Genomic DNA, 25498 nt, shown 5'->3' with positions numbered 1-25498 from the left:
TTCAAACCCCAGGGCTCAGATAAAGTTCAATACTATCACCACCTCATCTTCTAGTAGATCTAAACTGGTATGGAGGTTTATGGGTTAGGGTAGGTGTGAGGAGGCAGAGTTGTATGATTTGGAAACATTACTCGAGTGATTTTGATTACAATACCTCCCAGTGAAAATCTCTTATCCTGTAATTTCCTTTGGGTCAGAAATACGTGGTCATATCCCTTTGTGACTTTGGGGAAGTTGCCGAATTTCCCTCAACATCTCTCTCTTAGCAAAATTAGGAGGTTGTGAACAAGTAGGGTGATGTTCATTGGGTATTTATCCATAAGAATTAAAAGGTTGAAAACAACCTAAATGTATGTCAGTGGGGGAATAAATAAATAAAATGTTTTATATTCACATAGTGGGATACAGCATGGTAGTTTAAATATATTAATTTGATTTACATACATCATCACAAATAGATCTTAAATTTATTATGTTAAATAAAGAAAAGTAGAGAATGATACCAGCAGCATATAACCTATATAAACTTAAACTCATAATTCAGAAACAATACTATGTATAGTGAATGTGTGTGTATAATATATACACACACACATATAAATGAGAAACCAACTTAAAATGGATGAGAGCTGGACTAGCCAACTCCTAGCCACTAGCCATAGATGGCAAGCGAACACTTGGAATGCCACTAATCTGAATTGAGGTGGGCTATAAGTACAAACTGCACACTGGTTTTGAAGATTTATGATTAAAAAAAGGGAGTTAAAAGTAGCACATTAACATTGTTTTATGTTGATTTCCTATTGAAATGATATTTGGAATATATTGGGTAATAATTTAAAATATATTATTAAAATTCCACTTTTTGTGTATGGGGGGTGGTTTGGTTTCTTTTCTTTTTTAAAATGTGGCCTATAGACATTTAAAATTACACATTTGGCTCACGTTATATTTCTAGTGGACAGCACTGGACTAGAAAGTTACACCTCAAATCCAGCACACTGGTTACCCTCAGGAGAAGGGGAAACAAGTAGCACTTGGGAAGATATTTGAAAGGTGTTTCTTTCAGTAAGGTTTAATAGTATTAAAGATAAGTAGACTAAAAGTAAATATGAAAAAAGTATTGCTAATTCTGTAGTATGAGAGGTGATTGCTATTCATGTCATTTTGTCTACGATGTCTTTTTAATTTCTAAAGAGAAAAAATAAAACAGCTGGACTAAGTCTCCAAAAACTGACATAGCTCCCACTTCCATGTTTGACTAGATAAAATGAACAGTGCGCTGGAGTTTATTAAAAACTAGCTATGTAGCCTTAGATAAGTCACCTAATTTTTTTGTGCCTCATTTTTCTTTTCTATAAAATTGAGTGGTTGAAGAGAATCTTTAAAGTCTCAAAACACCCTGGTTTGTTCTTTATGTGTAACTACAGGAGCCTAGTATGGCAAATATGTAATACATTACTGTGAAAAAGCTTGTATTTATCAAATATTTTTAATAGTGGCCATGACATTGACCTACCATATTCCATCCAACTAGCTTGATGGATTTGTTTTAGAGATTTGGTATAAGTTTGATTTAATCACCATGAAAATATTGGGTTCTTTTTCATTTCTTTATTTTTCTATAAAGAAATTTGCATCAGGAAACTCGGTGGCACAGACTATTATGCAGAAGTTGTTGACATTACGTTAATGCCATATAATGTTGATGATCGTACATGGGGGTAACTATGAATGCAACCTTTTCTCCTGATCTCCATAAGCATGCATAAATATTTGGAAAAGATGCTTTACCATACATATTGACTAAAAAATAAAGGACTGTATAGTATCATTGCCTATTATTGTTTGTTTTTGTTTTTTTAAGTTTTTATTTATTTGTCAGAGAGAGAGAGAACACAAGCAGGGAGATCTGCAGCCAGAGGAGGAGCAGGCTCCCTGCTGAGCAAGGAGCCCCATGCAGGACTCATGATCCCAGATCCTAGCATCCTGGGATCAGGACCTGAGCTGAAGGCAGACATTTAAGCCACTGAGCCATCCAGGTGTCCCGCCTGTTATTGTTTTTAAACTCTTTCAAAACATAAGTTGGTTCACTTCATATGCAATAATTATTTTTCTTTATAATATTTCTTTCCAAAGCTACTAATTATAGCTTCCTATGTAAATGGGAGAGAGAAGAAAAATGACTCCTCCCACTTCTGTTGCTTTTTCTCCTTGTATTTCCTAATTCATCATTTTTTCTTGTTTTTATTTATTCTTTTCTATTTAGCGAGTATTTGGTTTGGTGATACTGGGTCATGACTCAAAGATATGTAAATATGAAAACTAGACAAGAGCAGAAAACTTAGATAAAGCTCATCTTACAAAAATTTTTATCAGAAAATGTTTCAAAGGAGACTACATGGTAAGACATGGAGTCTATTTCTTCTGGGCAGATCACACAAAAAAGTAAAGAATAACTTCTTGTTAAGAGCTCTAAAATAAAGTTATCATTTTAACAGATAGAAAATCAAATTCCAGTTTCTCATGAACATAATATTTGGCAGTGAAGAATACACAGAAAATTTTCCTTATGGATAAACCCATCAATACCCACCCAACTTTCAACTTTCATAAAAATGTTTAGGACATTTTATTGCTTCTTTTCAGACTGACATTATAAGCCAAGGGAAATAAAAGTATCTTGTCTACAAATTTTCTACACCTTTCTGCATCCATATAGTGTTTGTCTTTTACTATCCTTTCCAGGTTTTGAATTCTGGAACAACCAGACACCTTAAGAAAAAAAAAAAACAAACTCATTTTATCTTGATAAACAAAAACACAGTTCATTACTTTGCCTACATATGCATACTTCTCCACCATTGTTCTCAGTATAGTATCAAAGTAACTAACTTCTATTTCACAGGGAAAAGTAGAAAGTAACTAAAATGTGTCATATATAAGCATTTTTGCAAACTAGCAAAACTCATGAATACACATAACACACATTTCACAGCCAATCACTTCCCTTCTACATATTTCCTACAGTGGAAAAACTAAACATTTTTATTAATGTGACCCAACGATAGGGGTATTCTCCAGCATGTAAACACAGAGGCAAAGTATATACACTACAATTATGTTTACTATCTATGCTCTAAAATTTAGTCACACTTAAAATTATCTGGGTGTCCAGTGATTATTCATTAATTTAATATTAGTCTAAAGCTTCATGTTATCTAAGGGCCTTGGATATTATGTTCAAGCGGATACACTGTAAATATGATTGCTGATGATAAAAAAGTTTCAGAATGAAGACTCAAATTAATTGAACACAAAGTAACATTTTCATAGTCTTCAGTATTATATAGTATTAGCTTTTTCCTGATAAATAATCCAATATAAAATATTTAGAACATTAAGCTTAACTAGTTTCTTCATGAGAAGACAAACTTCAATTTTATAAAAAAAAATATTCTCTTGTATTTAATGCTGATAAAATTTGGGAAAAGCCCAAATTTATAGCTGATTTTTTTTCTTTCTTAAACCTGAATTGTGAAACCAAGGATTCATCTTTGTTGTGTGAACTTACATTCTTATATAAAAATATTTTTGAACTGGTGGTTTCTGTAAGAAATTTTTTCTTAAAAGTCCCACATATTTTAAATTTATAAGATCAATTTCCACATTTTCTGAGTATTTTGAAAATATTGCCTCTATGAATCAATATTAACAGAACTCCTTTAATTCAAGATACATTATAATTTAATTTATTAAACCCTTTGGACGTAGGAAAACATTTTATACTCAACAACAAGAATTAAAAGTCTTCTTGAATTACAGACATACACACATAAAGAGAGCTTATAATAATCGGTATAGGTCAAATTCAACACAGAAACTCAAAAATTCACTGTCCAGAGTTTTTCTCTTCCTCAGTGGCCACAAAATTCTTAATTGATTTGAACTCAAAAACAGTCAGTTGACAACAGACTGGAGTCTATGTTGTTTCTCATCTAATAGCAAAAAGATCTATATCATCCATCCAACAGAAATCATCAAATGGCCAGAGCATAAAACCAAATTCCCAATCATGGCTGCCACCAAATATTGAATAACTTATGAGCTGCATATGGTAGAGAAAAAAACACAACCACAAAATTAATAGAAAATGGGGAGAAAACATGGAGAGTCAGCAAACTTAAAACTCTTGCCAAATGGAAGGAGCAAGAAAGAAAAACAAAGATCCAATTTCCATGCTTCAAAAGCCCACTTCTCCAGGAATGCATTTCATTTGATTCTGCCAGTGAGTTCCCTTGGTTATCTTGGTGCAACAAAATTGGCGTACCAAATTTCTTTGTCAGTTGATTTTTTTTTAAGTTTTTTATTGTGGAATATTTCAAAACATATATATATATATGGAAAATACATATATGGAAAAATATATATGGAAAAGATAGTATAATGAAATCCACATATCATTACTGAGCTTTAGCAATTGTCACGCCAACTTTCTCTCATCTAAATCCATACCTACTTTCCCCTGAATCCCACCTCTGCCCCTATAATTTACCAGGTACTATATCATCAAGTATCTAGTAGAATTTGAATGTCATTAATAAGCCTATAACTATGTCTTATATATAATTTGTTTGGATCAGAATTTAGACTAGGTCCACACATTACCTTTGGTTGATATATCTCCAGTCTCGTTGGATCTATGGATTCATCTTCTATTTCTTTTTTTGTTCTTTGCCTTTCGTTTGTTGAAGAAACTGGGTCACTGATCCCTTAAATTTTTCCATAGTCTATATTTTGCTGATTGCACCACCAGAGTTTTGTTTAATACCATTCTCTGTCCCCTATATTTTCTATAAACTGGTAATTATATCTAGATTTTTGGTTAGATTCAGTTTTGATTTATTGGCAAGGATTCTGTGTAAGTTAAATTGTATTCTTCCATCAGGATGTACTTTGTCTCTCTTTTTTGTCACGCTAAAACCCATCAGGGTTCCGACGTCAGCCTGAAACTTTCATTATTAAGCTTCCTTTTAGCTCTTTATCTAATGATTTTAGGTTGATGAGCAATGGTAGATACATTATTTCATTAAGGATTGCAAAGTGGTGATACTCTATCATACCTTTATGCTGGAATAGTTCTATTAAGAAAAAGGCTTTTTTGAACAAAGAAGTGACATAATCAAAGTTGTACATGAGGAGAATAAATCTGATATCAGTATGAAAAATGGGTAGGAAGGTGAGGTGCTAGGGACAAAGATAGAATTCAGGATTTCTATGAGTCGTCACCTTAAGAGGTAAAGGGTGGTGTGGTGTAAAAGGTAAATGGGAAGGACGAAACTGACAAAAAATGCACCAGATGAAACCCAACTGGCAACTGGCTGACCAGTGAGAGATGTTGGTGCCACCATCAGTGATGCGGAGGACTAGCGGTTTGGAGAAGGGAGAGATGATGGATATTACCGTGTCTGTTTTCATCTCTTTAACACAGGTCTTCTCTCCCTGCTGCATTTTCTGTTGCTTTGGGCAGTCTGATTTTTAAGAGCTTCACAGTGATTTCTGTCAATTCCCTCAGGGACCTCCTTCATGATCTAATAATTCTCACCATCTGGAAGTGGAAGGATTTTCGACATCTAACCAGAATTTTTATTCTTTACTTTTTCCTCTCTGAGCTGCAAACACAATCATTTCAGGGGTTTATGGCTAGGCATTTTGATCTTTTTAAGTTTGAGGGACCACTGGGATGACTCAGCTAATTTGGAATTCAGAAGGTTGTCTCTGAGGGTCTTTTAAATATACAAACAAGGGCATTTTATTCCATTCCACTGCCCCTACTTAACCTTTTTTTCTACCCCCTTACAATATTCTTCTCCCTCCTGTGTTCTTCAATTACTGAGCTGTCACTTCTGAGCTTGGCTTCCTGCTCCAGTAACCTATATGGACAGTATTTAGTTCTGTGGGTCTTTGCCCATAAATCACTCTCCCACTTTCTAATCATATATGTTCCTCTTCTTTTAACTCCCTTGAGTTAATCTATATTGTTCTGGCATCAGTATACCCAGGCTTGTATTCAAGATTCCAGAGCACTTCTCAGAGACACTTAAAAAGAGATTTTTTTTCTTTTTCCTCCATTTGGTCACCATTCATTGGCCTCCGTTGCATTGCCTGCCAATCCATTAAATTCCTTAATGTTTATCAGTGCGCTTCCCTGATACTGGGAAAGTCACATTCAACCTAAGAGCATAGAATTCAGAAATGAGGAAATAGTTTACTTCTGCTTTATTCTGTTTGGACTGTGGCTTGGTTGAGCTATTCAATTCAGAGAAATGTCATTCCAGTTGTATCATAACATAAATAATAGACATTTTTCCTTAAGCGCTGTATAGAAAATTTTTAAGTGGGACATTTATACAATTACACTAGTTGAGCTTAATACATAAAATACCTTATGTAGAGACTCTCTTGAAAAGTAAAGAAACCCTTTTTAATATTGAATAATAAATCCCAAACCAATTTGTTGAGTTTTTGCATATTAGATTTTCTTTAAATGGAATGGGAGTCTGGGGGATACCCTTATTTTTATTTCCAATATACTTTCTAAAAAAAGTAACATTCAAACACAGAACAGAGTATTAACTAATGCCAACCAGTAGGATTTTTAAGAATAAAGGACAGAGCATGAGATGGATTGGTCACTTACCTTCCATGGGACATCCCTGCTTTGGAAAAGGAGAAGTATCAATAGAATGGTAGACGTGGCTTATGTTTTAGTAGAGTCAGTGTAGTGCTCTGTCCTTTGTCCTTCACCACTAGCAGAGAAGGACAGTCATTGAGAAAGATAGCTTTTGTATTTGGAGCTGGTCCAGGGCTCAGAAACGGTGGGGAATGATGTGACATATTTCATGATTCCTCAAACTTGGATAAACAATTGGTATGTCATAATATACATCTTTTGGGGAGTCTATAAAATAGACTGAGTGACCTCTGAAACCTCTGGAAAAAAAAATGTAGTGAACCCTTCTATTCCAGATTCTCTAAAAGAAGCCACACCATCCATAGCAGTTTACATATGAAAGCTTAGCCCCATGGGACCTCCAAGGTGGGAGCTAGCCCCACCTGTCTTTGGGATGGAGATAAGATGCTGTGTTCTCCAGTTCCTGTATGGGACAATAAACATGTGACAATGAGTCAGATCATAGAATGAAACTGAGTGAGGTTTTCTGTATCCCAGGCCAAGTGAGGCCACCACAGAGGCAGCAGGGCTGATTTGAAGGCTAATGTGCTGTGTGCAGCACACTGGTGTTTCCAGCCAGCAGTCTTGCTGATGTGTGGTTGAGTACAGTATAATTCATGAGTTGTTAGCATTTTGGACATCACACAGAGAAAGTACTCCTTGCCAAGGTCAGAGAAGAATGCATTCTCAGAGTTACCTCTGAACTCTTCAGTTCTGCTCATTCAAAAAGGTATTTGAGGGGCACCTGGCTGGCTCGGTCAGTAGAGCATGCAACTCTTGATCTCAAGGTTGTGAGTTCAAGCCCCACATTGGGTATAGAGATGACTTAAAAAAAAAGATATTTGAGTGTTATTAAATTAGATCTCAGAACTTCCACCGTATAATATATTTCTATGTAGTTCTCAATTTAACTAAGCTCTCCAGAGTTGATTGACCCAGTTAATGAAAAGTAGTTATTTGGTTGGGGGAGAATTCATTTTTCTACCTGGTATATGTTAGTGAGTTGTGAACACAAAGAACAAGGTGATCTTTCTGAAATGTGTGGTTGGTGGCTTATTTTTTTTCTTGCTAAATCCAAAGTCGAACAGGGTCATATCTGGGATGAGAAGCTCCAAACAAGTCTTATGGAGTGATACATCCCACCCCTTATTTAAAATCCAGTGAAATCTGATTAAAATGAACATCCCAGGAAGCTGATAAGGGGGAAAGAAATCTCTTGAGGAGTGTATATGGAAGAGCAGATAGTATGTTGTGAACGACATTTCATTTCAGATTTCCACCTGATCCTCCCACAGAATCCAAGGTTATTTCCCTGATTTGACACCAAAAACCCATACTAAAAGTATAGACAAACTCCTGTTCTATGGGTGAGAAACCTCCAAAAGCCTGAATTTTCTCTCCCTTGAAATAAACTTTCCAACTCAATCACTGACTGATGGTTATTGATTTCACCTCTTGTCCCACTTGCTTTTTCTGAGATGACAAGCCCTATGAGGCTGAATTTGAAACTCATAGAATTCTCTCATCCTTCAGTCTTAAAAGCCTAAATGAATTGAACAAATGAGATGATCATGTGAATAATTCAGATGATGACTTAGTGGTGAGGCTAGGAATGGTGGTATGGGATGTATCACATAATCCTAAGGAAAAAAAAAAGGAAAAGACTGGATTAGTGATCTGGGTGTTAACTTTGCTTTTCATAGTGTAGCTGGACAAAAAGCCCCATGGTAAGAAGGAAGTCCATCTAGGGCTTTTCATGACCTGCTCAGCAAAAGAGTCTGAAGATACCGTTTGACCCCAGCAGGTACCTGTTAAAGAGATACCCTAGAGTCTGAAAATGCCAGAAATATGTTGTTTGTGACTCATCAGTAATGAACTGTAGAGACAATTAGCTAAATTCATCTAATTTGTTGAAATTCACAGCTAGGATTTTAATTTGCAAGTAGAGTGGCTGCAGCTGTTCTGCCTTTCAGTGTAAAACCTTTAGAATAATATCTTCTCTGTAATAATTTTGCCTTGAAACTAAAGTCCTGCAACCTCCATGGGCCGAAGTGTTCCATGCTCAATACTGTGTTAATAAAACAGTGGAAGATCCAGGCAAAGAAAAGGACCCTGTAGACCACTGAGAATAGCTTCAATCCATCTAAGAGTGATCACATCAAGCCACGTTGGATTAAAATGCAGACATTCAGTTAGGTCGTTAGTAAGTGATGCTTTTGCATTGGGACATAAATTGTCCAGGGTGAAAAATGACAAGTTCTTCAAGGCTCAGCCAATGACACCTAGTAAGTGGCATTCTTTTGGGAAAATTCATTCACTTTTTTTAGCATTTGCCTTTGCCATTGCCATAATTCTTTTGAAAGTTTTGAAATCAAGCAAATAATCACTGTTTAAGAGAAAAGGCAAAGCAAATCATATTTTTTATCACATTAAATATAAAAGGGAGATTCTTTGTGTTATAAGAAATCAAACTGTTACTGCTATCTTTGTTTTTGGTCATTTATTTTTTTATGTTTAATTTTAATTCCAGTGTAGTTAATATACAGTGTTATATTAGTTTCAAGTGTACACTATAGTGATTCAACAATTCTATACATTACTCAGTGCTCATCATGATCAGTGTATTCTTTTTTCTTAAGATTTTATTTATTTATTTGACAGAGAGAGAGCACAAGTAGGCAGAGAGGCAGGCAGAAGGAAAGGGAGAAGCAGGCTCCCCGCTGAGCAGGGAAGCCCAATGCGGGGCTCGATCCCAGGACCCTGGGATCATGACCTGAGCCAAAGGCAGCAGCTTAACCAACTGAGCCACCCAGATGCCCCCGATCAGTGTACTCTTAATCCCCATCACCTAGGTGAAGGGGTTTTCATTCATTTTGAACAACTCTCAAGACCTTGCTTGGAGTGACCCTTGAAGTTTTCTCACCCTTTGTAAACTTTTTATAATATAAAGAGTTAAGGTTTTGATGGCTGCTAACCACAAGACCATAAGATAATTTATGCTTGGTGTTTATGTATCATTCTTTATTATAGGTTTTTTTGGTATGTTTTTGTGTTTGAGTATGCAGGTTTATATTTATATGACTATGTAGGTACATAAATATCTAGACCAGTATGACATAAAATATGTTTTTCACACCCCTCTCAATCGGTTGTATTGACCTAAGTCAATGTGGCCACAAAACCATTAGGTTTTTAAAAAATAGATCCTGGTTGCACCAACAATTAGGAATAGGCATTATAAAAACAGGGTTTTCCACAATGAACTTACCAGGTAATTTGTAAAATTACAACAAGTATCAGACTAAGTACTGACCCACAGATCTTCATTTATTAGCAAACTGGCGCATAAGCAATTCACAGAACCATGTAGTAAGTAAGGTGCCAACGGTCCCAGTTTGCTCAGGATTGTCCAATTTTAGCACTGAAGTTGTCAATCCAGAAAACTCCTCAGTCCCAAGCAAACCAGGACCTTTGGCCATCCTAGATACTATCCCTTCTTCCAGGTATCCTAACCACACTCTGAATGACAGATTTACTTGAGGCTGATGAAAGAATTCTGAAGCAAGATGCAGTCAGGCTTATAATTGGCCTCTTGTCTGGACACAGTACAACTTGGGGAAATAGTCTCAGCTGTCATTATTAAGAGTAAATTTGAAGAATCTGTAACATTCCTATACCGTTTTTATGCAAGTGTGGGGTGTCTCTAAAATATTTTAGCCTAACCATGAAGCTTGAAAACCACTCATTTCGCCACAGAGAGCTTATTTCTGGCACCTATTATGCTAATTGATTAGCTATTACTTTAACCAAAGAAATCCATTTCTAATACTCAGTTGTTCTATTTCGAAAAGCCTGCACTATTGATCACCAGAGTGGTGGCAGCAGCTTCTGGTTTTCTGGTTACAAATTTGCTGACTACTGAGAAGATGGATTAAAACTGACCCTATGCATTGATAGGACACTGTATATGATCAAATATTTTGGAGTAAAGAACAGTTATCAAAATACGTCAACTCTTAGGAAAACTGAAGGAAACCAATATAGTGAGAAACTTAGGAAGGCGTGCTTTCTAAGAACAGGAAATCTGAAGAACGAGTTGCTAATGACTTTTTCAGAACATTGAGGTTATCTTGTAACAATATCAAACTTCAACAAAAAGGAAGTGAAGACCCTTTCCCTGGAAATCATAAGATTAAAGTAAATCCACACCAGTCTAGTAAAAAGTTGACCTACTAGAGAAAGTTTTGGGAATAGGGCTTGAATTCTAGTCCTTTCCTTACCTCTTGGCAAGCTCTTTACCTTGAACAGTCAATTCATTTCTTTTTGAACTTGTATTTCTTTTGTCATAAAAAGTAGTTGATCTTTACGTCTCTTCTAAAGTCTGTATTATAATTCTAAGTGTTTGAATTTTTCACTTTAAGTTTGAAGGCGATAATTACCTTCTCTTGTGTTTTGCCAGTGTTAAGTAGAAATTTGGCTGACCTCTCTGCTGCTAGTTCTTTAACCACCATCTTTGATGTCATTGGAAATGGTTGATGATTTCTCTGAGGCAGAAAATATAGCTATGAACACAGTGGTGTTTTGCAGATGCCATGCATCTTCAAGTTGTCTGAGTCCTTTTGACTCCTAGGAATAGTGAGCATATCTTGGCCATTGAAAGAGCTTCATACAAACATTCTGAGTGTGTGTTTACTTCATATTCAAAGACAATGCCCTAAATAGTCATTCTCTAGGAATGCAGGTCTTACAGCTTTGGCATTAAATTTCTCTAAATGGAATTTTCTGTACAGATAAAGCACAAAACACAGCAAGTTTTGACCGTGAGGACATTTCCTTTGATAAAACACTAAAAAAAAAGTCTATGGGAATAATATTAGTTAGCCCCTTGTTTACATGAGAGCAATGATCTTTACACTGCAAGGTGAAGCTATCCAGACCAATTTTTTAGAACATTGCAGTTGGTTTCTCAAACTGATGTGCTGCCTTATTCTGACATCTAAATCAAGTGCGGCTGTACACTTCAGGGCACAAATTAGAGGACTGGCACCAGACTAGAGCAGTTAGACTGCCAGAGGATCAATACAGGCCATTTAAGCATCAGGACTGACTATGTTTCATTTTTGACACTCAAGTTTATGCTTATTGAGTGGGGGAGCTTTAACTCCACAGCAGCAATAAACGCATTAGGAAGTGTCAGCTGGGATTACAGTGCATGTTAAATAAATACCACCAGTGCTGAGACACAGTCTTCATTAACTCTTTAGTAGAGTATCTGAATGTGAAAGCAGTCTAAACCAGTTGGGGTATGGTGGGCTTTGAGAACAACTTCTCTCTCTCATAGACTTGTCACAGTGCTTGAATTCCAATATTAGGAAAGAGTGTCTATGAATTTAGTAGGCTTTTCTTTTCCTTAGAAACCTCTAACAAGATGATATGCCAACTAACACCTTTAAGAGGATTTGCTCAAAGGGGCACCTGGCTGGCTCAGTTGGAAAAGCGTGCCACTCTTGATGTCGAGGTCATGAGTTTTAGCCCCACGTTGGGTGTAGAGATTACTAAAAAAAATAAATTAAAAAAAGTTAAAAAAAAAAAAGATTTGCTCAATGTGGTCTGAAAGCCAGGTGTTGGAATGAAATTCTAATGAGGCATCTGGGAAACCTGCGTTGGACAGACAGATAGGACGTTGCTTTAAAGAAGTATGATCTCCCTCAAAGCACATTCTTCAAAAGTGATGCTTTACAACAAATTTTAAAGGCAATAGGTTGGTCTAGCCGCTGGTAAGGCAATGATGAATGCAGTCGGAGGAAGCAAAATGCAGTTGGAGAACTGCCCTGTATAGATGGTACTTGTGTTCCTTCTGATCAATGGCTCAGCTCTGCCCCCACCGCGGGTGCCCAATCCCAGTCCTCACTTTCCCTGGCTACTTCTTTTTGATCTATAAGTGGAATGGGGTCACTGCAGGGGGAAGTGGTTGTTGCCAGAGAGGAGCCTTGCCTTACACATGTGTGCTAGTGTTGCTTATTTTCCATCCACTGTGCTCCATTGGAGTCAACTGAGATCCAACTATAGCTTTGACATTAGCGAGTCTCTGGGTCAAAATAAGTAAATCTCCCTCTTCTGAGTAGGAAATCTTCTAAATATTATTGGTTAACTTTTAATAACTCTAAAATGTGACCCAGATTATCTTTTGCACTCTATCTTTGCGAGATCGAACTCTTCATCTGCCCCTTTTCAGCCAGTTGTCCTCTCCTGCCTGTTTTTTCCAATGTCCTGCTTGTTTACCCAGAACTGTTAATTATATCAAAATATATCTTACAACAGAGAACACTTATAAGTATTGTTGGTCTTGTAGACTTCTTCATGTAGTTCATGTAATGTGTCTTAGAATTCTGGCAGGATCTAAACTTGGGGGCCCACTGTGTCTTTGTCTACCATGTTTTCTTAAGACAAATTAGAAAGCTGGGTCATTAGGACAAAGGCAAGTTTGTTTCATTACCCAGAGTGTATTCCTATAACCAAATGATTACCAAGAATTTACTAGGGGCACACAGCTGGCCTAGAGAATGTGCATGCTAAGCTCTGGGCTTTAGCCTTACTACTGAAGAACAACACAAAACACTATTCTGGTGATAGTGCATCTGAAAACTTCAAAATATTTAACCATCTCCAATAATTAATTGACCTGGAACATATCCTTTGTTCAATAAAGTACTGGATTCTAATGAAGAAGAATGAAGCCATTTACTAAAATGTTAGTACATGTAAAGCACTTGGAAGAAAGCCTGGTCCATAGTAGGTGCTTGGGCTGATTATTCTCCATTTGATCCTCAGCAACCCCTGGCCTCCCACTATTCATTCTCCCATCTTCTCTCTCCTGGTCCCTTCCCAGGAAAGAAAGGACTACATCACCCAGGTTCCCTTGCCAGCCAGCTTCAGTTTGGGGCCAGCCAATGGGAGGAAGTGTCAGGGAACCAGAAGGGAGGAAGAGAGAGACACTAGAGAATTTCCTTTCTGCCCTTTTCTGCGTACTTCTCTGGCAGTAACCCAGGCCCTCCCTTATGAAACTCCACCTGGTGGCCCTTCTGCCACTGCCGCAGTGACCCTGTTTGCTCCCTCTGTCCCTGCAGCCCAGGAAGGTTAACGCCTTCCCTCTGTTGCTGCTCCCTGAGTGCTTCAATATCCCATTTCTGTTTCCTTGACTCTTCCCAAATTTCTGTAAGTAGTCCCTTCATTAAAATCTACTCACTAAAAGCGGTGGTTCTCAACTCTTCCTGCACATTATCATCCAAGGGAGCTTTTGAAAACTACAAATGCCTGGGCCCCCATCCCTAGAGATTGATGTAACAGGCCTGGGTTGGGGCCTGGGCGTGCTCGTGCTGTTTAAGAGCACTGCAGGTAATGAAGCCAGAGTTGAGAATGGCTTATTGAAACCATGTGAGTGAATTCTGTTTCCTGCCAAGACTGCAACTGATAGAGCACTCAGTGAATGTTACCGATCATTATTACAACGGACTACCACCACCACTTTTATTTCTACCGGGCTAATAGTAACAGTTCTCCCCAATTTACAGATGAGGAAACCTATACACAGAGCTTACATAACATTCTGAGAATCACAGATTTCTAAATGGCAGAGTTAGAATTCAGTTTATTGGCATCAAAAGCTCATACCCTTCATGATCTTTCCACTATGGCAGACTGTCAAGACCAGAGCTTCTCAAATTTTAACGTGCATGTGAAACACTTGGGGATCCTGTTAAAACGCATTTTTTGATTTAGTAGTTCTGAGGCCTAAGAGTCAGCATTTCTAACAGCCTCCCAGGTGATGCCACTGCTGCTGGCCCAAGGACTTCACTTTAAACGTAACATAAACTACTATATCCCACTTTCTACTTTCTTCAGATGTTCAAAAATTCCTCCCCTGTCCTCATAATTTCCACTGATAGCCTTGCTTCTTACCTCACTCAGAAAACAGAAGCATTCGGGGCGCCTGGGTGGCTCAGTCGGTTAAGCGGCTGCCTTTGGCTCAGGTCATAATCCCAGGGTCCTAGGATCGAGCCCCGCATCGGGCTCCCTGCTCAGTGGGGAGTCTGGTTCTCCCTCTCCCTCTGCCTGCCTCTCTGCCTACTTGTTCTCTCTCTGTATCTCTCTGCCAAGTAAATAAATAAAATCTTTAAAAAAAAAAAGAAAACGGAAGCATTCGAAAGACTCATATTATCACATCTTCCCAGTTATCCACATCTGTCCCCACCTACTCTGTCCACTGGTAACCATAGATGGAATACCTATGTTCCCATTCAAAACCAATCCATCCAGGGCACCAAAGCTCAGCTACATTCATTTACCCCAAGGTACTGCTTTAGGAATACTCTCTACTCTCTTCTCTACTGCATCATTAATTTTTTTCCCCTCTCTTCTGGATTTTTCCATCAACATGACATGTAAACTTCATTATTTCTCTTATCTTAGAAAACAAAAAAAAAAACTTATTTTGATTCCATTCCCCCACTCCAGTTTTTGTACTTATTTGCAAAGAAATTACACAGGCTTTCCACATCTGTTGTCACCAGCTATAATCTCATTCTTAGACAGCCTTTATCAAGGTCACCAGTGAGATTTACATTGCTAAACCCAGTGGTCTATTTCAGTCTCCACTTTACTAATATCACTTTTGTACAATTAGTAACTCTCTCCTCCTTGTTGCAGGTTAGAACACCATGCTCTCTTTTTTCTTCTTTGCTGGTTCCTCTTCTTATCCCTGACCTCTTAATTTTGGGATGCTCTAGGGCTCAGTCTTTAGTTCTCTAACTATATTTACTCTTTTGGTGATGTCCTCCAGCAATATGATTATAATTGCCATAGATGTTTAAAAATTATACCAAAATTATACCTCCACTTTATCTTTCAACTGAAATCTATACCTATAAATATAGCTGCCTATGTAACATCTTCATTAGGTTATCTAATAAACATTTCAAAATAACATGTCAAGACTGAAGTTATGATATTTTTCTCCAGATTTGTTTCATCCACAGTTTTCCCCATCTCAGTTGATACATCTCCATCCCCCCAGTTGCTGAAGTAAAAAATCTTGAGGCCATCCTTGACTCTTTCACACCTTACACACCACATAACATGAAATCCTATTGACTCTTCAAAATGTATTCAGAGTCCCACACTTCTCACCACCTCTACTGCTACCACCCTGTTCTGAGCCTCTTGCTTGGACTATTGCAGTAGTCTCCTGATACAACTCCTTGATTCTACACTTGCTACCCGATATCCACAGTCTTTTTTTTTTTTTTTTTTTTAACAAAGCAAATAGTGATTCTTCTTAAATGCAAGTCAGGTCATATGGCTCCATTGCTTAATACCCAGTAAAAGACTTCATTTCACTCAGGGTACAAGCCAAAGTTCTCACTACAGTCAAAAGGGTCTGCATAATTCATACTCCTTTCTGCCCTTTCAGTCTTACTTCTCTGACATTAAATCCTGCTGCTTCTCTGCTTGATCACTCCTCTTCGGGCATATTGACTTCCTTGATGCTGCTTGAACTTCCCAGGCATGTTCTTGCTTTCTTGGTCTTCTAGCCCTTGCATTGGTTTTCCCTTCTTCCTAGAATATTCTGCCTTGAGGAGCTGGATGGATGGATAGCTTTCTCATCTCCATCAAGCCTTTGCTCAAATGTCACCTTATCAGTGAGTTGTACTCTTGATCATTCTTTTAAAAATTGCAACTGTCTTCCACTCACTACCTGTCTGGCTTTTCTGATTTCCATTACTCTGTTTATTTTTTCCCCCCACAATGTGCAATCTCTTTCTTTACTATGCCTGTTACTTATTGCCTATAATCTAAGTTTCCAGGAGGAGAAGGATTATTGTATTTTGTTTCTTAATATTTTTAAGTACCTGAAAAAATGTCTGGCACATAGAGATACTCAAAAAATTTTGCTGAATAAATGAATGAATAAAAGAATAGTTTGTTTTATTATAGTTTTAAAATGGTGGTAGTAATAGAATAAGCTTCTGTTGGTCAAGAACCAAGAGTCTGAGTGTTCTAAGTATGATAATAAGACTCAGACACAATACACACAAACACATGCGCACGCACGCACACACACACACACACACACACACACCCCACAAGACAAAAGTCCCATCTCTTTCTAGACCTATCTACTTATCTAAGTCCAAGGAAATGAATTCTGGATATTCAGGAGTAAGACTGGTTTATATATGAGGAATAGTCTCTTCCTTAAGCTTTGGCCTACTCCAATATCTCCATCAAAGTGAACAGCTATTACCTATTCTCCAACATTTTATAGCATGAAAAAATGTCTCATGGAATGGAATTTGGGCTATTGACAGACTGTGTCATGGAATCTAGAGGGTTTGGGGTAAAGTTCAGTGTTTCACTGCAGAGAGCCCCCTGGGGCAGTGTTCTCAAGAAGGAGGCCAACTATAGCCTTGTTCTCCTCAAATATGAACCTGGTTAGTTTATCAGAAAACAGATGTTTATTGCTTTCAGGCAGAGAATAATAAGTCAGGCAGGTTTACAAGCCCACTTTCCATCTTGAAAACATTTCTGTCAGCTTCTTCGTTCTTGGAGAAAATTACCCAATCAAGCCCTGAAAGGTAGATGATTAGTGGGTGTCACACTTGGCATCTCATTTCTTCTTCTTAGCTGGGGTTATGGAGATGCTATTGACCTCCTACTTAGGGAAAAACTTATTTTTGACAGCAGAGTTGTCTTAGGGCTTTTTCTTGGAACAAAGAAACCATGCAACTATATGCTAATGTAGAAAGCCGAAGGAACCTGGCATGAGGCTCTCAGGATAGCTCTAATCATGGTTTAGAAACAATGATCCAAGAGCTGGCATTTATTATAAGGGAGAGAAGAATCTTATGTCCTTTCCTAAAAAGTAATTTGTAACAGGCTGAAAGAGTTACCTAGAAAATCTGTTCATCCTTTTTGATGATCTGAATGTTTTAGGACCAACTTCTATACCTTTTGGGAAAATTCAGTAAGGAACAATGATAATTATAAGAAATAGAGTCTTTGAGTCTAAATCCCAAGTTCAGAGAGCACTCAATAAAGTCCTCCAAACCCGTGGGGTGGGGGTTCCTTTGAATGTTCCAACTTTCAGGCATTTTAATAATAATAAAAATACCTGAAGTGATGCATGAGAAAGGGAGGGTTACAGGATTTTGTTTACCTTTTGAGGTAGAGAATAACCAGGACCAAAGGAGCCTGAAGAATCTTTAGCTGCACTGGGTCCATATGTCAGCCACAAGTGGAAGGCAAATCCAAGCATTGCTTGCAGATTGAATCAATACATGTTTTACAGACATATATAACAGTATTTTTCATATAGGTATACTGCTATATGAGGTCAATAAGAATCCTTCAAGCTAGTCTCAGAGTTGCTTCAGTCAGCTGCTAATAGTCAAATATGCTGTCTTGACCCACCAGCTGCACCTTGTCAGCAGAGTGAGGACACTCATCTAGTGTTTCCCTTATGTGTTCTGCTTAATTCTCTGTTATTTCATATGGGTGGGTTGTACCTTCCCACATAAAGGCAGGGAAAGCATGGGATTTGGAGCTAGTCCACCTGGGTTTGGGTCCCAGCTCTGTGCATAGTAGCTCTAAAGCAAAGGACTAGTCATTGAATATCTCTGAGTCTTGGTTTGTTTATTCCATTTGAAAAGTGGAAAAATAGTCAAAAATAATACCTCTAGCATAGGAAGAATGTAAGGATCCGGTTTTAAGGTGATTTGTAAATTTAATATTATACAAATAGTTTCCCAAGTGTCATGTAACTCTGTGTGTAGGTCACAGTGTAGGTCAATTATTTACAGTTGTTCATCTGATTTTCTTGGTCTCTACTGAACCATCTCAGTCATTTTATCTTAAGAAATTGGGTTACTCAGTGGGGAAGAAGGAAGATATGAGAAAATTAGATTTGCACCTCTATAACACAGCCATTATTGTGCATCTGTTGCCTCTGCCTATCTAAATATTTTACATTCATAAGATGGTCCTCCTTGTCATACTCACTCTCGAATATAAGCTCATGAAATTCATGAAGTTCATTTTTAATGTGATGTCCCCGGTTTGGGGCATCTGATATGCAGATGAATCCAAAGTTCTATAGGACCACTAGCACTATTCCCCTCCTCCACATTTCCATTCTCTCCAGCTATGCAAACTGATGCCTACAGATAGCATGGAGCATGGACATTTCATTTGGTTATTTTTCTCTAGAGAAATACACTTCCATAGATGTTTTAATGAGCTGCAGAATGATATTTCCATGGTCTTAACACTTTGGGCTTCAATTAAGTACACCTTTTTTTTTTTCTTGGTTCTCAGTTCATGCTTTTATTTTTTTTTAAGATTTTATTTTTGAGAGAGAGAGAGAGAGCACGAGGAGGGGAGGGGCAGAGGGAGAAGCAGACTCCCTGCTGAGCAGGGAGCCCGATGCATAACTGATCCCAGGACCCTGGGATCATGGCCTGGGCCAAAGGCAGACACTTAACTGACTGAGCCACCCAGGCACCCTCAGCTCATGCCTTGAATGAACAAAACACTGTCTGCCACCCACAGGAGTATAGGCTAAAGAAAGTGACATTTGCTAAATGTCTAAAATGATGGCTTTCAGGAAGTATAAGCCCTCCTTACAAGTGAAATGTTGCCACTGTTAACAAAACAATAGATGAAATGCAAAACAAGAGGGAGATGATGTTAGAAATAGGAAAAAAATCAATTAACTTTCTCAGCAGTATTACCGGAGAACCAACCACAAAATGCCTAGATCATGGAGGCAGGAGTGGGGGAAGTTAGATAGAAGGGTTAATGAACAGAAGATAGGTAGTTGGACTGCAAGCCAATATCTTTCTCTCTTTTGATCACATTTCTTGTCAAGGTATCACATCTCTTAAATATTTATTCCTCTTTTTACACTTAGTACTGACTCTTTTTAAGGAGGGCAGTAGTAGTTCCAAAGTTGTAATTATTTGCCAAAGTATTTTTAAAAATTCATCTAGAAGACCAATATTGGTGATTATAACTCCTTTTCAGTAATAATATATATAATATATATAATATGTATATATAATATATGTAATATATATGTATGTATACACATGTATATTACATATATACGTGTATATATACATGTGTATACATATGTATATGTAATATACATGTGTATATACAGATAATATATATAATACGCTGATATATATAATATATATGCATATGTTTCTCTGATCTTATAAGCGCTTTTTTCTTGGCTAGTCCTGTGGTCAGCCAGAACCTGCCATCGATAACTGGTACAATTTTCGGTCATCTTCCCCAAGAAAAAAAATAATCTTTTATCATTTAAAATGGAAATTTGCTAGAGGAGGATGAGTCAGGATTGGAACATATGAAATTTATAAAATAATACTACTAGTTTATATTTGTGTAGGATTGTATTTCAGAGAAATATAGGATATTTTACCTAATCCTCATATCAAAAGTTGAATATAGTTAGTATAAATTTTTTTTATAGTATAGTTGAAGAAATTTGGGTAACAGTGGCCTGCCTAAATCTTTGAGAGCATATCCTTTACCTTGCATATCTACCTTCACTTTTCTTATATAATAACTTGTCTTTTAATAAGAAGTCTGTAGAAAAGAATAATAAAGCAACTTTTTCTATTCCATTCTCCTACGGTGGGTGTCTTTCAGTCCACCTTTGCTCTTACTACTATCACTGTCTTTCTCTTCTTTCTATTTCCTTCCTAACATGAGGAAAAGTTTAGTGATAAAGTGGTACAGGGTACTTTTTATTATAACCACAAATGAAAGATATTTCTTGGATTTTCCAAATCTGGAAATAATGATACTTTTTAGGAAAATAAACATTACCAATATTGATTAAAGAGAATGCAGAAAACCTAAATATACCAATAAATATGACTGAAATAGAAAAGGAAATTTAAAAGGTTATCCAATATTATTACAGTGTACATTTACCATGTGAAGTCTTTAAATCTTTGGAGGATAGATAATTAACAAAATATACAGACTGTCTCAAAATACAGTGAAAAAACCTGGATGTATGATCTCAAAACTTGACCAAAAAACAAGCAAAAGAGTACTTTAAGGGGGGCACCTGGGTGGCTCAGTCGTTAAGCGTCTGCCTTCAGCTCAGGTCATGATCCCGGGGCCCTGGGATCGAGCCCCACATCGGGCTCCCTGCTCCGCGGGAAGCCTGCTTCTCCCTCTCCCACTCCCCTGCTTGTGTTCCCTCTCTCCCTCTCTCGCTGTGTCTCTCTCTGTCAAATAAATAAATAAAATCTTAAAAAAAGAAAAATAAAGTTTAAAAAAAAGAGTACTTTAAGCAAATATCACTGAAGAATAGAGATGTAACTAATAGAAGCAAACTGCAATGGCAAATTTTTAAACATATTAAAACTACCTTTTATACGAAGTTATGAAAGAGAAAAGGGATTATTTGTATAAATGTATTTCATAAGTTTGACTTTATAAAGTTTATTATGCAGTCAATTCCTTGTGGACAGGAAGGTAGCTTTGATGAATAAAATAATCTGAAATGGAAGATCATGGATCAAAATTGCAATCATGTACAAAGAATTAAAGATATCATGGTTCAAACAGGAAAACTACTTGCAAAGGTATCAAAGTTTTATACATTTTGCTTTATGATTCTTCGACTAAACTAATCCATAAGTCTGCAAGATGAGATATAGGTAAATTTTGTCTCAGTAATCAACAAAATTTAGTGGCAATCTCTAACACAATAGTTGTTCATATTATTTTTATGGAAATTGTTCACTTTGGAAAGCTCTCATTTATGACTTTGTTTCAATGGTTAGAAGGCTTGGTTTCCATTCTATAGTGACCACTGGAGACATTGTGGTAGAGGTTTTCCTTACCACTGCTGCTCTCACTTTGAATGATGACGTATCTGCCAATTTGCTTAAGAGTGAGATTAAAAACATGGAACACTACATCAAAAACTAATGATGTAATGTATGGTGATTAACATAACATAATAAAATAAAATTTAAAAAATTAAAAAAAGAATGAGATTAAAAACTGGTAACCGATTTAAATATTTTTTCACTTTAATGTGGAATCAAAATTATGTTGGCTTCATAAGACATTAAAAATTGTTCTCTCTTTTTTCAATTTCTGGAGGATTGTTTACCCCAGGATTAAATAAACTGTAGAAGATTAAACTATAGAGCTACTCAGCACATTTAATAAGTAAGTGAATATATTCTTTGACTTTCTAACATGGGAACAACATATGGCATATTTCTAAAGTTTAATTTATCATAGACTTCTTTCTCTAAAGAGGGCAATTGTTCTACAAAATACACATTGAGAAACCCCATAAATATTCCTATTCAAATTAAGAACAATAGAAATATGTCAAGTATCTCTATTTTTAACATTCTTTCTGAAGTGCTCATACAGTACAACAAAATGAGTGTAATGGTTCAAATGTCAGACAGTAGGAGGTAACCACTTTCATCTGGAAATTGTGTGATTTCCTCCTACAAAAATGCAGAAAAATTAGCTAAGACACTATAAAATTGATAAAAGAAATGAGAAAGGACACTACCCTAACATATAACCTCTCCTACAAAATACTACAAAGTAAAATTGAAAATGAAAACTTCTTTTCTGACCCTCAGATTAACCATTTTTAAAAAAGAATAAAAATGCACAAATGAATGAAATTTTGATTTGGTGAGGAAGCTTGCTCAAGTAATTTCATGAAGTGATTTTTCTGGTTCTCATATACCTGTTTGGTGGACTCCATTGTATCATGGATTTAAATCTGCCAACTGCAACATTCCACTCCTTAATTTATTAAAAATCTCTCTTTTCTGGCTAAGAATAAGCACTTCTTAGACTTCTTCAGTTTCATCACCAGCACTAGCAATGGTTTATTTCTCCCAGAAGAGCCATTTTTCACAAATATACCAAGGTTTTATCACTTAAGAACAGCTACTACCTCTGAGAGAAGAGGACAGGGCTAAGGTGAGTGCATATGAAGAGAAGCTAGCTAGCTTTTCTCAGTGCCATTGAGACTGGCTCCCACATATCAGGCTCTTAGTGTGTACAATTCAAATTTATGCCACCACAGAACTGCAGATTACTCTGTGACATTAATCTCTGAGACTGTTTATAAAGAATACATACTAGGATATTAAATCCCTGAATGCCAAAGTCTTATTGAACTACAAATAAATACAGTAATATTTATTATCCACTATGAAGATTAGGTTCATCATTTTCACAGAGCCCTTAAACATTTCAGTGTAGGTCAGCTAGGATTAATTCACTTTAGCTAAAAATATCTCACAGCATGTATCTTATTGCCACCTATTAAAAAGTGTATATAATATCTGAAATTTGTGAGAGACTGCATATTCTAATAATGTAAGATAAGTGCCTTCAGCTATCAATAATGTATGGTCATCTTCAAAATAATATTGTGTGGCAGATTATAGATCATCTAATATTAAATAATTCATCTGTTTAGTGCCCTTACATCATAAGGTTATGAGTCCCATTTAACACATAAGGAAGCACAGACACTAAGAGGTTAACTGGCCTTTTCAGGGCCTCATGGGAAATTGTTGGTAGATGGAGAATGAAGGATCAAAAATCCATTGCTTCAAGACATTTTCTCTTCTCCTTGAATTTTGTTTTTCTATCATTAGGAAATTTTCCTACTTTAGCTTGTTGAATTCTCTTGATCTGCTATGAGAAACCAAAGTATATCCATAAGAATAAGCATATAGTATAAGCAACATACATACATACATGAAATAAAAATGTAGAAAATCATTTAGGGACAGTCTATGTGACTTGAAATGATATGTAATTAGTACATGTAGAAAGAGAATCCTCCTCAGCCTTGGAAATCTTAACTGAGATTCAAAATACTGAAGTCATTTTTAAGCTCCAGAATTTTTAAGACCCATCTGCCTGGGAATCTTATTTTTATTTTATTTTTTCTTATTTTATTTATTTTGTTTTGTTTTGTTTATTTTCCTTCTACCTCTTCATTTCTTTTTAATTTTTTTATTTGAATATAGTTAACACACAATATTACATTTGTTTCAGGTGGACAACATAGTGATTCGTCTTCTTTATATATTATGCTATGCTCACAAGTGTAGCTACCACTTCTCACAGTACAATGCTATTACAATACCATTGACTATATGGGAATCTTCATTTTAAACAGTTGTCACCAGGTAATACTAAGGCAATTATTCCATAGGCCACATTTTATGGGACATTGAAGGATACCATAGTGCTTAAAGAGTTCATGGTTTGGTTTCAGGTGGACGTGGGTTAAAAGTCTCTTGTAAATTGTAGTCCTTTAGAACCAGGCCATGAATTGGATTTGAGTGCCAGTTTATTTGGGAGGCCATTCCAGAAGGAAGGGAATTAAGGTGAAAGAAAGGTGTTATTAACTAATCAGCCACTGTGAGCAATTAGTCTTCAGGCCTACTGATGACTGCTGAGTGACAATCATATCTCAAAGCGGCTCTACCCAAAAGCAAGAAAGCCTAGGTATGTGTCTACTAACTCTGTTTGTCATCTGTTGGAGCTGCTGGCAGAACTTTTAGTCCCAGGTCCTCTCAGCCCATCCTATGTGGGTTTAACATGTTCTGATGGCCAGAAAAAGCTCTCAGTCAGAATGACTTTTCAAAAAAAAAGAAGCTGTGCTTCATGTACAAACCTGTAGGTGTGTCTGGGGACAGTGAGCACTGAGAGGATAGGAGCTGAGCAGCAAAGACATTGGCTACAATCATCCTTTGTACTTCTCAGGTCCACTCATGTCCCATATTGAGTTCATTTTGTTGTGTTAGGGATGCTTCAAAGTTGTGGCCACACAAAATTTATTAAGGAGAAAAAGACATAACAAGATGATAAGTGGAGCTATCTACAGTCCCATTGCTTTAACTAGTCCCTACTTCATCAGTAATAGTTATCATTTTCCTCTACCATGCTTTCTACATTCATTTCAGCTGCTTTCAGTTGCCAGCAAGATGACCCAGACTCTCATTTCTGAAATTTCTAATCCTCCCATTTTTTGGACTTTTGTCAGACTCACTTGCTGCAACTACCCATTCATGGTTATCACTGGGCACTGAATACCAGCAGGCTCCCGCAGTGAATCTCCTGAATGCCAGACATACTTTTCCTTGACATCATTGTACAGTAGCAACAGTATCTCTTCATGGTGGTCAAATACTCCAAGCAGGATTTCTTCTTCACCTTATGGTCTACTGGCATGAATAGCCCCAAATGACTAAGTGGTAGCAGTAACTTTGGGGTTAGTGAAACCCACACACTGTCCCCTGGTAATAAGCCTTCCATTCCAGGAATAGAACATATAATCCCACAGAACCTGGTGTAGAGACAGAAAGCATAAAATTCCAAATTGGTCACTGAACATGATTGTAAGAATAGTCACTCCTACTTCAATTCTTTTGTTCTTGATCCCATGGATTCTATCTATAATGGACATAGACCATATAATGGCTTTTTGTACGTGGGTTTTACGCCTGTAGCCTTCATTATGTTAAAGTAATTTCCTTCTTCCTAGTTTGTTGAGTGTTTTTATCATTATAGAGTATTTAATTTTGTCTAATTGAAATGATCATGTGATTTTTCCCCTTCATTCTGTTAATGTGGTGTATTATATTGATTGATTTTTCCATA

At 36.8% G+C, this 25498-nt stretch overlaps 1 long non-coding RNA gene across 5 annotated transcripts in view; it reads left to right on the top strand.

The window, feature by feature from the left end:
- Positions 1–25498, top strand: part of LOC113924977 — a 114627-nt gene that overhangs the window by 18441 nt on the left and 70688 nt on the right. For 3 of the 5 annotated variants that reach the window (XR_003520869.1, XR_003520868.1, XR_003520867.1), the window contains exon 4: positions 21944–22012. The exons of the other annotated variants lie outside the window; for them this stretch is intronic. This is a non-coding gene — a long non-coding RNA (uncharacterized LOC113924977). The remainder of the gene's footprint in view (positions 1–21943; positions 22013–25498) is intronic. 5 annotated transcript variants of the gene reach the window in all.

This window comes from Zalophus californianus, chromosome 2 (genome assembly GCF_009762305.2).
Source record: "Zalophus californianus isolate mZalCal1 chromosome 2, mZalCal1.pri.v2, whole genome shotgun sequence".
In the NCBI taxonomy this organism is placed as follows: domain Eukaryota; kingdom Metazoa; phylum Chordata; class Mammalia; order Carnivora; family Otariidae; genus Zalophus; species Zalophus californianus.
The sequence above is the reverse complement of the archived record's forward strand: the minus strand, read 5'-3'. Positions and strand labels throughout refer to the sequence as shown.